This window comes from Salvelinus alpinus, chromosome 22, assembly GCF_045679555.1.
Source record: "Salvelinus alpinus chromosome 22, SLU_Salpinus.1, whole genome shotgun sequence".
Lineage (NCBI taxonomy): Eukaryota > Metazoa > Chordata > Actinopteri > Salmoniformes > Salmonidae > Salvelinus > Salvelinus alpinus.
This window is the reverse complement of record NC_092107.1, coordinates 34,326,311-34,340,524: the sequence shown is the minus strand read 5'-3', so window position 1 is coordinate 34,340,524 and position 14,214 is coordinate 34,326,311.

Below are 14,214 nucleotides of genomic sequence, written 5' to 3'. Positions count from 1 at the left end.
TCAGACACGAGACGTATGTGGCAGGGTCTATAGTCAATCTCGGACTACAAAGGGAAAAGTTTAGGACACCAACATCTTTCTCCCAGACAAGCTAAACACCTTCTTCACCCGCATTGAGGATAACACGGTGCCACCGCGTGGCCTACTCCCAAGGACTGTGGGCTCTCCTTATCCGTGGCCAACGTAAGATATTTAAGCGTGTTAAACCTCGCAAAGCTGCCGGCCCATATGGCATCCCTAGCCGCGTACTCAGAGCATGCGCAGACCAGCTGGCTGGAGAGTTTACGGACATATTCAATCTCTCCCTATCCCAGTCTGCTGTCCCCACTTGCTTCAAGATGTCTACCATTGTTCCTGTAACCAATAAAGCAAAGGTAACTGAACTAAATGACTATCACCCTGTAGCACTCACTTCTGTCATCATGAAGTGCTTTAGACTAGTTAAGGATCATTTCACCTGCACCTTACCTGACACCCTAGACGTACTTCAATTTGCATACAGCCCCAATAGATCCACAGATGAAGCAATCGCCATCGCACTGCGCACTGCCCTATCCCATCTGGACAAGAGGAATACCTATGTAGGAATACTGTTCATTGACTATAGCTCAGCCTTCAACACCATAGTACCCTCCAAGCTCATCATTAAGCTTGGGGCTCTGGGTCTGAACCCTGTGCAACTGGGTCCTATACTTCCTGACTGGCCTCCCCCAGGTGGTGAAGGTAGGAAACAACACCTCCACTACGCTGATCCTGATTACCAACAATGACGAGACAGCCTACAGGGAGGAGGTGAGGACCCTGGCAGAGTGGTGTCAGGAAATAACTTCTCCCTCAACGTCAACAAAACAAAGGAGCTGATCTTGGATTTCACAAGACAGCAGAGGGAGCACACCCCTATCCACATCGACGGGACCGCAGAGGAGAAAGTGAAAAGCTTCGTTCCTCAGAGTAAACGTTACTGACAATCTGAAATGGTCCACCCGTACAGTGCCTCTTCAACCTCAGGCGGCTGAAGAAATTAATCTTGGCTCCTAAGACCCTCACAAACTTTTATAGATGCAGAATTGAATGCATCCTGTCAGTGTGTATCACCGCCTGGTATGGCAACTGCACCGCCCGCTACCGCAAGGCTCTCCAGAGGGTGGTGCGATCTGCCCAACGCATCCCTGGGGGGAAACTACCTGCCCTGCAAGACACCTACAGCACCCAATGTCACAGGAAGGCCAAAAATATAAACAAGAAAATCAACCACTCGAAAATCAACCACGGCCTGTTCACCCAGCTATCATATAGAAGGCGAGGTCAGTACAGGTGCATCAAAGCTGGGACAGAGAGACTGAAAAACATCTATCTCAAGTCCATCAGACTGTTAAATAGCCATCACTACCCGGCTACCACCTGGTTACTTAACCCTGCACCTTAGAGGCTGCAGCCCTGTATACATAGACATGGAATCACTGGTCACTTTAATAATGGAACACTATTCACTTTAATAATGTTTACATACTGCTTACTAATTTCATATGTCTATACTGTATACCATTCCGACATTTCTCATCCTAATATTTATATATTTCTAAATTCCATGATTTTACTTTCAGATGTGTATGTACGGTCGTCGTAATCCTCTTCCTCGGACGAGGAGGAGAGGCGAGAAGGATCAGACCAATATGCAGAGTGGTTTGTGTCCATGATTATTTATTAACAAAATAAATGGAACACTAACGAAACAAAATGACAAAAGAGAAACGAACCGACAAACAGTCCCGTGTGGCATGAATACAGACACGAGATACAACCACCCACAAACACACACGTGAACCCCGGCTGCCTAAGTATGATTCTCAATCAGGGACAACGATTTACAGCTGCCTCTGATTGAGAATCATACCTGGCCGAACACAAACAACCCGACATAGAAAAATAACACATGGACAACCCACCCCAACTCACGCCCTGACCAACTAAATAAATGCAAGAAAAAGGAAAAACAGGTCAGGAACGTGACATAACCCCCCCCTTAAGGTGCGAACTCCGGGCGCACCAGCATAAAGTCTAGGGGAGGGTCTGGGTGGGCGTCTGTCCACGGTGGCGGCTCTGGCGCTGGTCGTGGTCCCCACCCCACCATAGTCAAACCCCGCTTCCTTGGCCTCCTCCCAATGGCCACCCTCCCAATCAACCCCACTAGATTAAGGGGCAGCACCGGACTGGCTCTGGCGGATCCTGGCTGGCTGGCTCTGGCGGATCCTGGCTGGCTGGCTCTGGCGGATCCTGGCTGGCTGGCTCTGGCGGATCCTGGCTAGCTGGCTCTGGCGGATCCTGGCTGGACGGCTCTGGCGGGTCCTGGCTGGACGGCTCTGGCGGGTCCTGGCTGGACGGCTCTGGCGGGTCCTGGCTGGACGGCTCTGGCGGGTCCTGGCTGGACGGCTCTGGCTGGTCCTGGCTGGACGGCTCTGGCTGGTCCTGGCTGGACGGCTCTGGCTGGTCCTGGCTGGACGGCTCTGGCTGGTCCTGGCTGGACGGCTCTGGCTGGTCCTGGCTGGACGGCTCTGGCCATACGGCAGCGCTGGGCAGGCAGACAGTTCAGACAGCGCTGGGCAGGCAGACAGTTCAGACAGCGCTGGGAAGGCAGGCAGTTCAGACAGCGCTGAGAAGGCAGGCAGTTCAGACTCAGGCTGCGCTGGAGAGGAGGAAGGCTCTGACAGCGCTGGACAGGTGGGAGCAGCTGGAGAGAGAACCCGGAGAGACAGCCTGGTGCGGGGGGCTGCCACCGGAGGACTGGTACGTGGAGGTGGCACCGGGTATACCAGACCGTGAAGGAGGACACGCGCTCTTGAGCACCGAGCCTCCCCAAACCTACCAGGTTGAATGGTTCCCGTAGCCCTGCCAGTGCGGCGAGGTGGAATAGCCCGTACTGGGCTATGCTGGCGAACCGGGGACACCATCTGTAAGACTGGTGCCATGTACGCCGGCCCGAGGAGACGCACTGGAGGCCAGATGCGTTGGGCCGGCTTCATGACACCCGGCTCGATGCCCAACCTAGCCCGGCCAGTGCGGCAAGGTGGAATAGCCCGCACTGGTCTAAGCACGCGTACTGGGGACACCGTGCGCTTTACCGCATAACACGGTGTCTGACCAGTACGACGCTCTCTCACTCCACGGTAAGCACGGGGAGTTGGCTCAGGTATCCTACCCGGCTTTGCCACACTCCGCGTGTGCCCCCCCCAAGAAATTTTTGGGTCTGACTCTCGGGCTCCCAACCACGTCACCGCGCTGCCTCCTCATACCAGCGCCTCTCTGCCTTCGCTGCCTCCAACTCCGCCTTGGGACGGCGATATTCTCCTGGCTGAACCCAGGGTCCTTTGCCGTCCAGGATCTCCTCCCAAGTCCACGAGTCCTGTGTCCTCTGTTGCTGCTGTCGCTGCCCTTTTACACTCCGCTTGGTCCTAGATTGGTGGGTGGTTCTGTAACGGTCGTCGTAATCCTCTTCCTCTGCCTCTGATTGAGAATCATACCCGGCCGAACACAAACAACCCGACATAGAAAAATAACACATGGACAACCCACCCCAACTCACGCCCTGACCAACTAAATAAATACAAGAAAAAGGAAAAACAGGTCAGGAACGTGACAGCTATGCAGTATACTTTTTAAATTTGGTGTCTATTTTGAAGCAACTAGCCTTGATAAGAGATGCTAAAATGCTGTGAGTGCTGCAGAATAGCCATTGGTTGTCAGGGTCAGTTGGCTAAAGACATGGGGTGTTTCTCAAAATGCATACAACTGTGCTCCAAGCACACAAATTGGAGCAAGGGAGGGTCGGGGTATGAGTCCAAATCAAAGTATGCGAAACAGAGCACGAACGTTCTGCAATTCGGTTTGTACTCGGAAAGTAATCTGATCCCTTCCCTTTTTCCACATTTTGTTTCCACATAAAAGCAAAACAAAAACAGATTTTTTGATTTTTTTGCAAATTTCTTAAAAATATTAAACAGAAAAACCTTATTTACTTAAGAATTCAGACTCTTTGCTATGAGACTCGAATTTGAGCTCAGTTGCATCCTGTTTCCATTGATCATCCTTCAGATGTTTCAACAACTTGATTGGGTTCCACCTGTGGTCAATTCTATTGAATGGACATGATTTGGAAAGGCACACACCTGTCTATATAAGGTCCCACATTTGACAGTGCATGGCAGAGCAAAAACCAAGCCATGAGGTCAAAGGAATTGTCTGTAGGGCTCTGAGACAGGATTGTGTCGAGGCACAGATCTGGGAAAGGCTACCAAAACATTTCTGCAGCGTTGAAGGTCCCCAAGAACACAGTGGCCTCCATCATTCTTAAATGGAAGAACTTTAGTATCAACAAGACTCATCCTAGAGCTGACCGTCCGTGCAAACTGAGCAATCGGGGGAGAGGGGCCTTGGTCAGGGAGATGACCAAGAACCCGATGGTCATTCTGACAGAGCTCCAGAGTTCCTCTGTGGAGATGGGAGAAACTTCCAGAAGCACAATCATCTCTGCAGCACTCTACCAGTGAGGCCTTTATGGTAGAGTGGCCAGACAGAAGCCACTCCTCAGTAAAAGGCATATGACAGCCCACTTGAAGTTTGCCAAAAGGTACCTGAAGGACTCTCAGACCATGAAAAACAAGATTCTCTGGTCTTATGAAACCAAGATTGAACTCTTTGGCCTGAATTCCAAGTGTCACGTCTGGAGGAAACCTGGCACCATCCCTATGGTGAAGCGTGGTGGTGGCAGCATCATGCTGTGGGGATGTTTTTCAGCGGCAGGGACTGGGTGACTAGTCAGGATTGAGGGAAAGATGAAGGGAGAAAAGTACATAGAGATCCTTGATCAAAACCTGCTCCAGAGCATTTAGGAACCTCAGACTGGGGCGAAGGTTCACCTTCCAACAGGACAACAACCCTAAAAGCACACAGCCAAGACAATGCAGGAGTGGCTTTGGGACAAGTCTCAATGTCCTTGAGTGGCCCAGCCAGAGCCCGGACTTGAACCCGATCTAACATCTCTGGAGAGACCTGAAAACAGCTGCGCAGCGACACTCTCCAGCCAACCTAACAGAGCTTGAGAGGATCGGCAGAGAGGAATAGGAGAAACTCCCCAAATACAGGTGTGCCAAGCTTGTAGCGGCATACCCAAGAAGAGTTGAGGCTCTAAGGCTGTAATCGCTTACAAAGGTGCTTCAACAAAGTACTGGGTAAAAGGTCTGAATAGTTATGTAATTGTGATATTTCAATTTTTTTCTTTTAAATAGCCGTTTTTACATTGTCATCATGGGGTATTGTGTGTAGATTGACGATGGGAAAAAAACTTAATCCATTTAGAATAAGGCTGTAACGTAACAAATGTTGAAAAATTCAAGGGGTACGAATACTTTCCGAATGCACTGTATGCAAAGAAATATGACGCAACCACTTAAAAAATTATTGAAAATGTATTGAAATCAATGTCGGCCATTATTTGAGCTGTAGCGAGAGAAAATACACATTTCTTACGAAATGTGTGAAATGTTACCTCTTCACATCTCATATGTTGCCTGACTACAATATTTTATCTAGGTACGTTAATAAGTACATGCTGTGTTCATTTTTGCATGTTTACCTGCCTACGTACCGTAGAGCACATAATAAGTCAATAGGGCTAACTGGCAAACTACTAGTATTGTTGGCTAGCCAGATAGCAACGAAGAATTGTTAGCTAGGTACCCAAAACGATTTTAAATCTATCTTGCAATACAGTAGGGGGTGTGGGAGGTAATACAGTAGGGGGGTGGGAGGTAATACAGTAGGGGGAGTGGGAGGTAATACAGTAGGGGGAGTGGGAGGTAATACAGTAGGGGGAGTGGGAGGTAATGCAGTAGGGGGAGTGGGAGGTAATACAGTAGGGGGGGTGGGAAGTAATACAGTAGGGAGAGTGGGAGGTAATACAGTAGGGGGAGTGGGAGGTAATACAGTGGGGGGAGTGGGGGGTAATACAGTAGGGGGAATGGGAGGTAATACAGTAGGGGGAGTTGGAGGTAATACAGTAGGGGGAGTGGGGGGTAATACAGTAGGGGGAGTGGGGGGTAATACAGTAGGGGGAGTGGGAGGTAATACAGTAGGGGGAGTGGGAGGTAATACAGTAGGGGGAGTGGGAGGTAATACAGTAGGGGGAGTGCGAGGTAATACAGTAGGGGGAGTGGGAGGTAATACAGTAGGGGGAGTGGGAGGTAATACAGTAGGGGGAATGGGGGGTAATACAGTAGGGGGAGTGGGGGGTAATACAGTAGGGGGAGTGGGAGGTAATACAGTAGGGGGAGTGGGAGGTAATACAGTAGGGGGAGTGGGAGGTAATACAGTAGGGGGAGTGGGAGGTAATACAGTAGGGGGGGTGGGAAGTAATACAGTAGGGAGAGTGGGAGGTAATACAGTAGGGGGAGTGGGCGGTAATACAGTGGGGGGAGTGGGAGGTAATACAGTAGGGGGAGTGGGAGGTAATACAGTAGGGGGAGTTGGAGGTAATACAGTAGGGGGAGTGGGAGGTAATACAGTAGGGGGAATGGGGGGTAATACAGTAGGGGGAGTGGGAGGTAATACAGTAGGGGGAGTGGGAGGTAATACAGTAGGGGGAGTGGGAGGTAATACAGTGGGGGGAGTGGGGGGTAATACAGTAGGAGGAGTGCGAGGTAATACAGTAGGGGGAGTGGGAGGTAATACAGTAGGGGGAGTGGGAGGTAATACAGTAGGGGGAGTGGGAGGTAATACAGTAGGGGGAGTGGGCGGTAATACAGTAGGGGGAGTGGGAGGTAATACAGTAGGGGGAGTGCGAGGTAATACTGTAGGGGGAGTGGGAGGTAATACAGTAGGGGGAGTGGGGGGTAATACAGTAGGGGGAGTGGGAGGTAATACAGTAGGGGGAGTGGGAGGTAATACAGTAGGGGGAGTGGGAGGTAATACAGTAGGGGGAGTGCGAGGTAATACAGTAGGGGGAGTGGGAGGTAATACAGTAGGGGGAGTGGGGGGTAATACAGTAGGGGGAGTGGGGGGTAATACAGTAGGGGGAGTGGGAGGTAATACAGTAGGGGGAGTTGGAGGTAATACAGTAGGGGGAGTGGGGGGTAATACAGTAGGGGGAGTGGGAGGTAATACAGTAGGGGGAGTGGGAGGTAATACAGTAGGGGGAGTGGGAGGTAATACAGTAGGGGGAGTGGGAGGTAATACAGTAGGGGGAGTGGGAGGTAATACAGTAGGGGGAGTGGGAGGTAATACAGTAGGGGGAGTGGGAGGTAATACAGTAGGGGGAGTGGGGGGTAATACAGTAGGGGGAGTGGGGGGTAATACAGTAGGGGGAGTGGGAGGTAATACAGTAGGGGGAGTGGGAGGTAATACAGTAGGGGGAGTGGGAGGTAATACAGTAGGGGGAGTGCGAGGTAATACAGTAGGGGGAGTGGGAGGTAATACAGTAGGGGGAGTGGGGGGTAATACAGTAGGGGGAGTGGGGGGTAATACAGTAGGGGGAGTGGGAGGTAATACAGTAGGGGGAGTTGGAGGTAATACAGTAGGGGGAGTGGGGGGTAATACAGTAGGGGGAGTGGGAGGTAATACAGTAGGGGGAGTGGGAGGTAATACAGTAGGGGGAATGGGGGGTAATACAGTAGGGGGAGTGGGAGGTAATACAGTAGGGGGAGTGGGAGGTAATACAGTAGGGGGAGTGGGAGGTAATACAGTAGGGGGAGTGGGAGGTAATACAGTAGGGGAGTGGGGGGTAATACAGTAGGGGGAGTGGGGGGTAATACAGTAGGGGGAGTGGGAGGTAATACAGTAGGGGGAGTGGGAGGTAATACAGTAGGGGGAGTGGGAGGTAATACAGTAGGGGGAGTGGGAGGTAATACAGTAGGGGGAGTGGGGGGTAATACAGTAGGGGGAGTGGGGGGTAATACAGTAGGGGGAGTGGGAGGTAATACAGTAGGGGGAGTTGGAGGTAATACAGTAGGGGAGTGGGGGGTAATACAGTAGGGGGAGTGGGAGGTAATACAGTAGGGGGAGTGGGGGGTAATACAGTAGGGGGAGTGGGAGGTAATACAGTAGGGGGAGTGGGGGGTAATACAGTAGGGGGAGTGGGAGGTAATACAGTAAGAGGAGTTGGAGGTAATACAGTAGGGGGAGTGGGAGGTAATACAGTAGGGGGAGTGGGAGGTAATACAGTAGGGGGAGTGGGAGGTAATACAGTAGGGGGAGTGGGGGGTAATACAGTAGGGAGAGTGGGAGGTAACACAGTAGGGGGAGTGGGAGGTAATACAGTAGGGGGAGTGGGAGGTAATACAGTAGGGGGTGTGGGAGGTAATACAGTAGGGGGAGTGGGAGGTAATACAGTAGGGGGAGTGGGAGGTAACACAGTAGGGGGAGTGGGAGGTAATACAGTAGGGGGAGTGCGAGGTAATACAGTAGGGGGAGTGGGGGGTAATACAGTAGGGGGAGTGGGAGGTAATACAGTAGGGGGAGTGGGAGGTAACACAGTAGGGGGAGTGGGAGGTAATACAGTAGGGGGAGTGGGAGGTAATACAGTAGGGGGAGTGGGAGGTAATACAGTAGGGGGAGTGGGAGGTAATACAGTAGGGAGAGTGGGAGGTAATACAGTAGGTGGAGTGGGAGGTAACACAGTAGAGGGAGTGCGAGGTAATACAGTAGGGGGAGTGGGAGGTAATACCGTAGGGGGAGTGGGAGGTAATACAGTAGGGGGAGGTAATACAGTAGAGGGAGTGGGAGTTAATACAGTAGGGGGAGTTCGAGTGCTTCTCAAATGTATTGTTTTATCCATTCTCCACACCCTCATCATCATAAGAACATACTGAAGAGAACGTGGTCGGAGAATGCACTCGGAGCATGAGAGTGTGGAGCACGGTTGCATATTGAGAAACACCCATGTTCTCAGACCTAACACTACCCACTGGGCACACACTGGTTGAATCAACATTGCTTCCACGTCATTTTAATTAAACTGAACCAACGTGAAATAGTCTTTGAATTGATGTCTTGGCACAGTGGGTTATATAAAAAAAAGCTGAGATCAATGACCTATACTGCCACAGAAATGGAAATGAAGTCGGCCATTTTCTTTTTGTGGTTTTCCAAGTGATTCTACACTGCTCCTTGAACGTTTCCAATTGTATACTTATAATATCATTGTTCAGTGGTTGAGGGAATGGTTTGAGGGAGGCCCAACCACAGTGACTGATCTCTCTCTATGGACCCAGAGCAGAGGACAACACAACACAGTGCTTCATGCTAAAAGCATTCCCTTCATTTCTCAAATAAAACGGCTCTTCTCTCTCTCCCCGGTGCGATCACCTGCCATAACAAACTGTCTCTGTGATGAATGTAGTAAATGTGATCGGTGGAAGATCTGGTTCTGATGACCTCACACCACGCGCCAATGTCCTGAGAACAGGTGCTGAACCACAGCCAGCGACCACTGACACCCCTCTCCCAGCACTCCTACGTCCCAACAGCACTGACAGAGAGCCACAGACATAGTGTTCATCTGTGCGAGGCGTGCGACTGTGCAGCTTCATACGTATCCATTAAAATGAGTAACAGTTATCCTAATCATAAAGCTGACAGTTACGGGACTCATCTCTCCTGTAAAGCTAGCTGGAAGACAGAGCAGAGCTGCAGGGTGTCTGTGGACTCATAAAGAGGCCTAATTGACCAGGAGGCTTAGCAGACACGTGCTCTGACTGTAGAGGAGGCTAGTGGGAGGAGCTATAGTGGGATGGATTCATTGTGACTGTTGGAATGGGATTAATGGAACGTGTGGTTTCCATATGTTTGATGTGTTTGAATCCATTCCATTCATTCCATTCTAGCCATTACAATGAGCCCGTCCTCCCATATTTTCTCCCACCAGCCTCCTCTGGCTGACTGATTCCAGGGCTGGGGGTCAATTCGAATTGAAGGCAGTCCATTCAGGAACCAAACTTCAAAAACAGTTCACTATTTGAAAAAATGTAATCTATTTTCAACGACGTCTTAATAAACAATAAACTGATGAGTAGAAGCTATTTATTTCAAATGATTTTCAATTTTGGCAGGGAGCTTTGAGTGCTATTTCCAAACATCTAACTTTGTACAGCACTGTTTCCATGTAGCTGTGAGTCTGTGTGAAAGGGGCTCGTTGAAGACATTAGCCGTGTTACCTGGGTAATCCACACCTGGCCCAGGTGTGTGGGTGTCTGTACTCTCTCTGGGCTCATAAATAATGTACACATGCACCTGTCCAGGACATTCATGTCTGTACTAACCTGAGGAGGTGGGCCCTATCTTTATCATCGCTGGAGGCTTCCTTGTGTCTCACTGCTGCCAGCCAGGGACCTAGCACAGGCCTCATCTGCCTCATCACACCAACCCCTATACTATACTATAATATACTATACTTTACTATACTATAATATTCTATACTTTACTTTACTATACTATATTATAATATAATATACTATACTATAATTAAGCAATAATATATTGGCCATATCCCACAAACTCCCGAGGTGCTATTATAAACTGGTTACCAAAGTAATTAGAACTGTAAAAACAAATGTTTTGTCATACCCATGGTACATAGTCTCATATAACACAGCTTTCAGCCAATCAGAATTCAAACCACCCAGTTTATCATTTACGATAATATACTATACTTTGCTATACTAGGCCACCCCTCACAGAGCAACAGAGAATACTGCTGAACACTGACCTCTTTTTCAACTGCATAAACAAATAAAGCTGATGTGTGATCACAAGTCACAAGTCCAGACATGATGGGAAGCCTGGGAGCATTGCTATCAGAACCCTCAGCACATCCCAGCACACCTTTAGGCTAATGTTGAGGCTACAGGGGCTATCCTCTCCCACCCAGCTCCCTCTGATCTCTCCATTGTGTCAAGGTGGAGGACTGGTTAGAGGAGAAGACACGACCACACAGGGCGGCAACAACGAACACCCCAACCATGGCAACAACCTAGCTAATGAAATCAGCAGTGACAGTGATGCACTAAAAACAACAGGGCTGGAAAACAAGACAAAGAGATCCTCATCACTGGATTACTTTTCTTAATATTACCAGTGGTGTAAAGTACTTAAGTAAAAATACTTTAAAGTACTACTTAAGTAGTTTTTGGGGGTATCTGCACTTTACTTTACTATTTATATCATTGACTATTTTTACTTTTACTTCACTACATTCCTAAAGAAAATAATAGACTTCCTACTCCATACATTTTCCCTGACACCCAAAAGTACTCGTGACAATTTGAATGCTTAGCAGGACAGGAAAGGGGTCTAATTTACTCACTTATTAAGAGAACATCCCTGGTCATCCCTACTGCCTCCCTACTCACTAAACACATGCTTCATTTATAAATGATGTCTAAGTGTTGGTGTGCCGACTATCCATAAATAAATAAATAAAAACAAGAAAAGGGTGCCATCTGGTTTGCTTATTATAAGGAATTTTAAATTATATATACTTTTCCTTTACTTTTGATACAAGTATATTTTAGCAATTACATTTACTTTTGATACTGAAGTACAATTAAAACCAAATACTTTAGACTTTCATTCAAGTAATATTTTATTGGGTGACTTTCACTTTTACTTGAGGTATTTTTACTTTTACTCAAGTTTAACAGTTGGGTGCTTTTTCCACCACTGAATATTACATGCTGTACCCTTCAATTTGGGTAATCAAAAATGCACCTGCCTGACAGTCATGAAGACACCATATGGACATCCAGGCACAATACAAAGGGAGGCATTAAATCTCCTCCCTCTCCCTCCCTCCCTCCCTCCCTCCCTCCCTCCCTCCCTCCCTCCCTCCCTCCCTCCCCACTCCCCACAGCTGGTGCAGAGTGTAGCCTATTCACATGATAGGCAGAAAAACACTGTAATTACCCAGGAGTCTCTCTGTTTGGATATGAGATGGGTGTTGGGGAGGACAGGAGGCGGAGCTGGTTATTAGCACTTAGCAAAATCAGACCCACTTTACACCTTTCCTTCCATGATAATCATAACATCAGCCATTAAACCAATGTAATTCCTCTAACCCTGAACCTCAAACATGGATTTTCTTGTTTCTAGGTTTAATTATTATTTGTGTACTTGTTTGACATTTTTACTGCACTGTTAGGAGCTAGTAACACAAGCATTTGGCTGCACCTGCTATAACATCTGCTAAAACTGTGTACGTGACCAATATTTTGACTTGATTTGATATTTGGATTTGAATAATCTTACCCCATTCTCCCTCTTTTTAAACCCCATTTCTCTCTCTTTATTTTACCCAATCTTATCCCCACTCCAACCCCTCTTGACAGCATTAGGCCGGCCCAGCTCTGAGTGGAATGGCTAATAGAGCTATTTCCTGGGACAGCGGTAAGTTAAGCTGTGAGGATCAGAGAGATGAAAAGAGATTGGACAGGGAACAAGGTCACCATCCAGGCTCTGTGGCCTTACACAAAACAGGCTGTGGGGAAGTCTTCTGCAGGACAGCCGTGCCGGGTTAAAGGCAATTACATCTGAAGTAGGATCGCTCCTCCATGCTGGATCAGCTCTCTATGTTGTCACTCCAGGGGGGGGCTTTGTGGAACAGCTCTGTATCGAGTGGGACGTGAGAGAGAGCGGCTGACTATGTTGTCACTCCAGGAGGGGGGGCTTTGTGGAACAGCTCTGTATCGAGTGGGACGTGAGCGAGAGCGGCTGACTACACACGAACACCGCTCTCTTTCCCTGCATCATGAGCACCGGGCCACTTATGAGCATGAAGGAGGGTTGGTGTGGAGACGTGACACACACAGGGGATGCAGCACCGTAGCGATCGCACTCTGGTGTAATGTATGTGGGTGGGCTGACACAGGCAGGCAGGCTGATTGGTTTGCAGGGTGGCGACTCAAGGCCAGAGCAGGGTATGTAACGAGAGGAGAGAACGGATGGGGAATAGAGCTGTACATCTTTCTCATGGTAAAGCTGTCAGCCAGAAAGCCAGCCGTACAGTGCCGCTCCACCTCCACATCAATCAGGGATAAACAAAGTAATGTAACCCACCCACTCACCCACCCACCCACTCACACACCATGGGCCATGAATATCAACACAGCCCACAACACAGACCTCATGGACACAACATAGGACAATGTGCCATTACTTTGATCACTTGCAATACAACTACTAGATCCCTGAAGCAGAAAGATAAGGGTGGAGAAGTACAGTGATGGAGAAGGCTTGCCTGGCCTGGCATTCTCCATCTATCCAGTCAGAAAAGCAACTACCGTCTCTCATTCAGACGATCAGCTCTCTAATTTCCCATCAACCCATCTGTTATTACAGTGAATGTCTGACACTAGACATTCAGGGGCACACGCATGGAGAGAATATGAAATATAGCGGCTGTCTAGACCCACTCTGTTCTACAGCCAATCAACAGTGGCAGTGCGGCGACCTTCAATTTCCTCACTTTCCTCTGCGTCTTTATTTCCAGAAACGGACAAATAGATCGTCGGCGCTGTGATCGCTGTCATCCTTTGTGATGTGTGACAGACGCAGTGGTAGCTGTCCACAGTGAGGGCAGCTGATCTGAGATGGACTGCTCTAAAGTCAAGCTCAGCCTGTCATGTTACAGCAGGAGAACCACAGACCTGTCTCCTCTCCTTTCTCTCTCTGGGTGTCTGTCACTGCCAACTACAGTGCGGTGTGGCAGCTAACATACTGCAAGTGCTGCTGGGGGTTTAACATGCAACTTTAATTATTCTGTTTTGAATCCGGTCGCTCTCCTTTATTATGGACATACATTTACAATGCACTTTGACTTCAGGATGCAATATGTGAGAGCTGGCTGTCTGGCTGACTGGTTGGCTGTCTGGCTGGCTGGCTGACTGGCTGACTGGTTGGCTGGCTGGCTGGCTGACTGGCTTGCTGACTGACTGGCTGACTGGTTGACTGGCAGGCGGCTGGCTGGCTGGCTGGCTGACTGGCTTGCTGACTGACTGGCTGACTGGTTGACTGGCAGGCTGGCTGGCTGACTGGCTGACTGGCTTGCTGACTGACTGGCTGACTGGTTGACTGGCAGGCTGGCTGGCTGCTGAGAGTAATAATCAAGTCTGTTAGAGGAGCATAAAAACACCAATCTTAACAGGTAAACTTCAGGTCAAGAGTGTGCTGCCA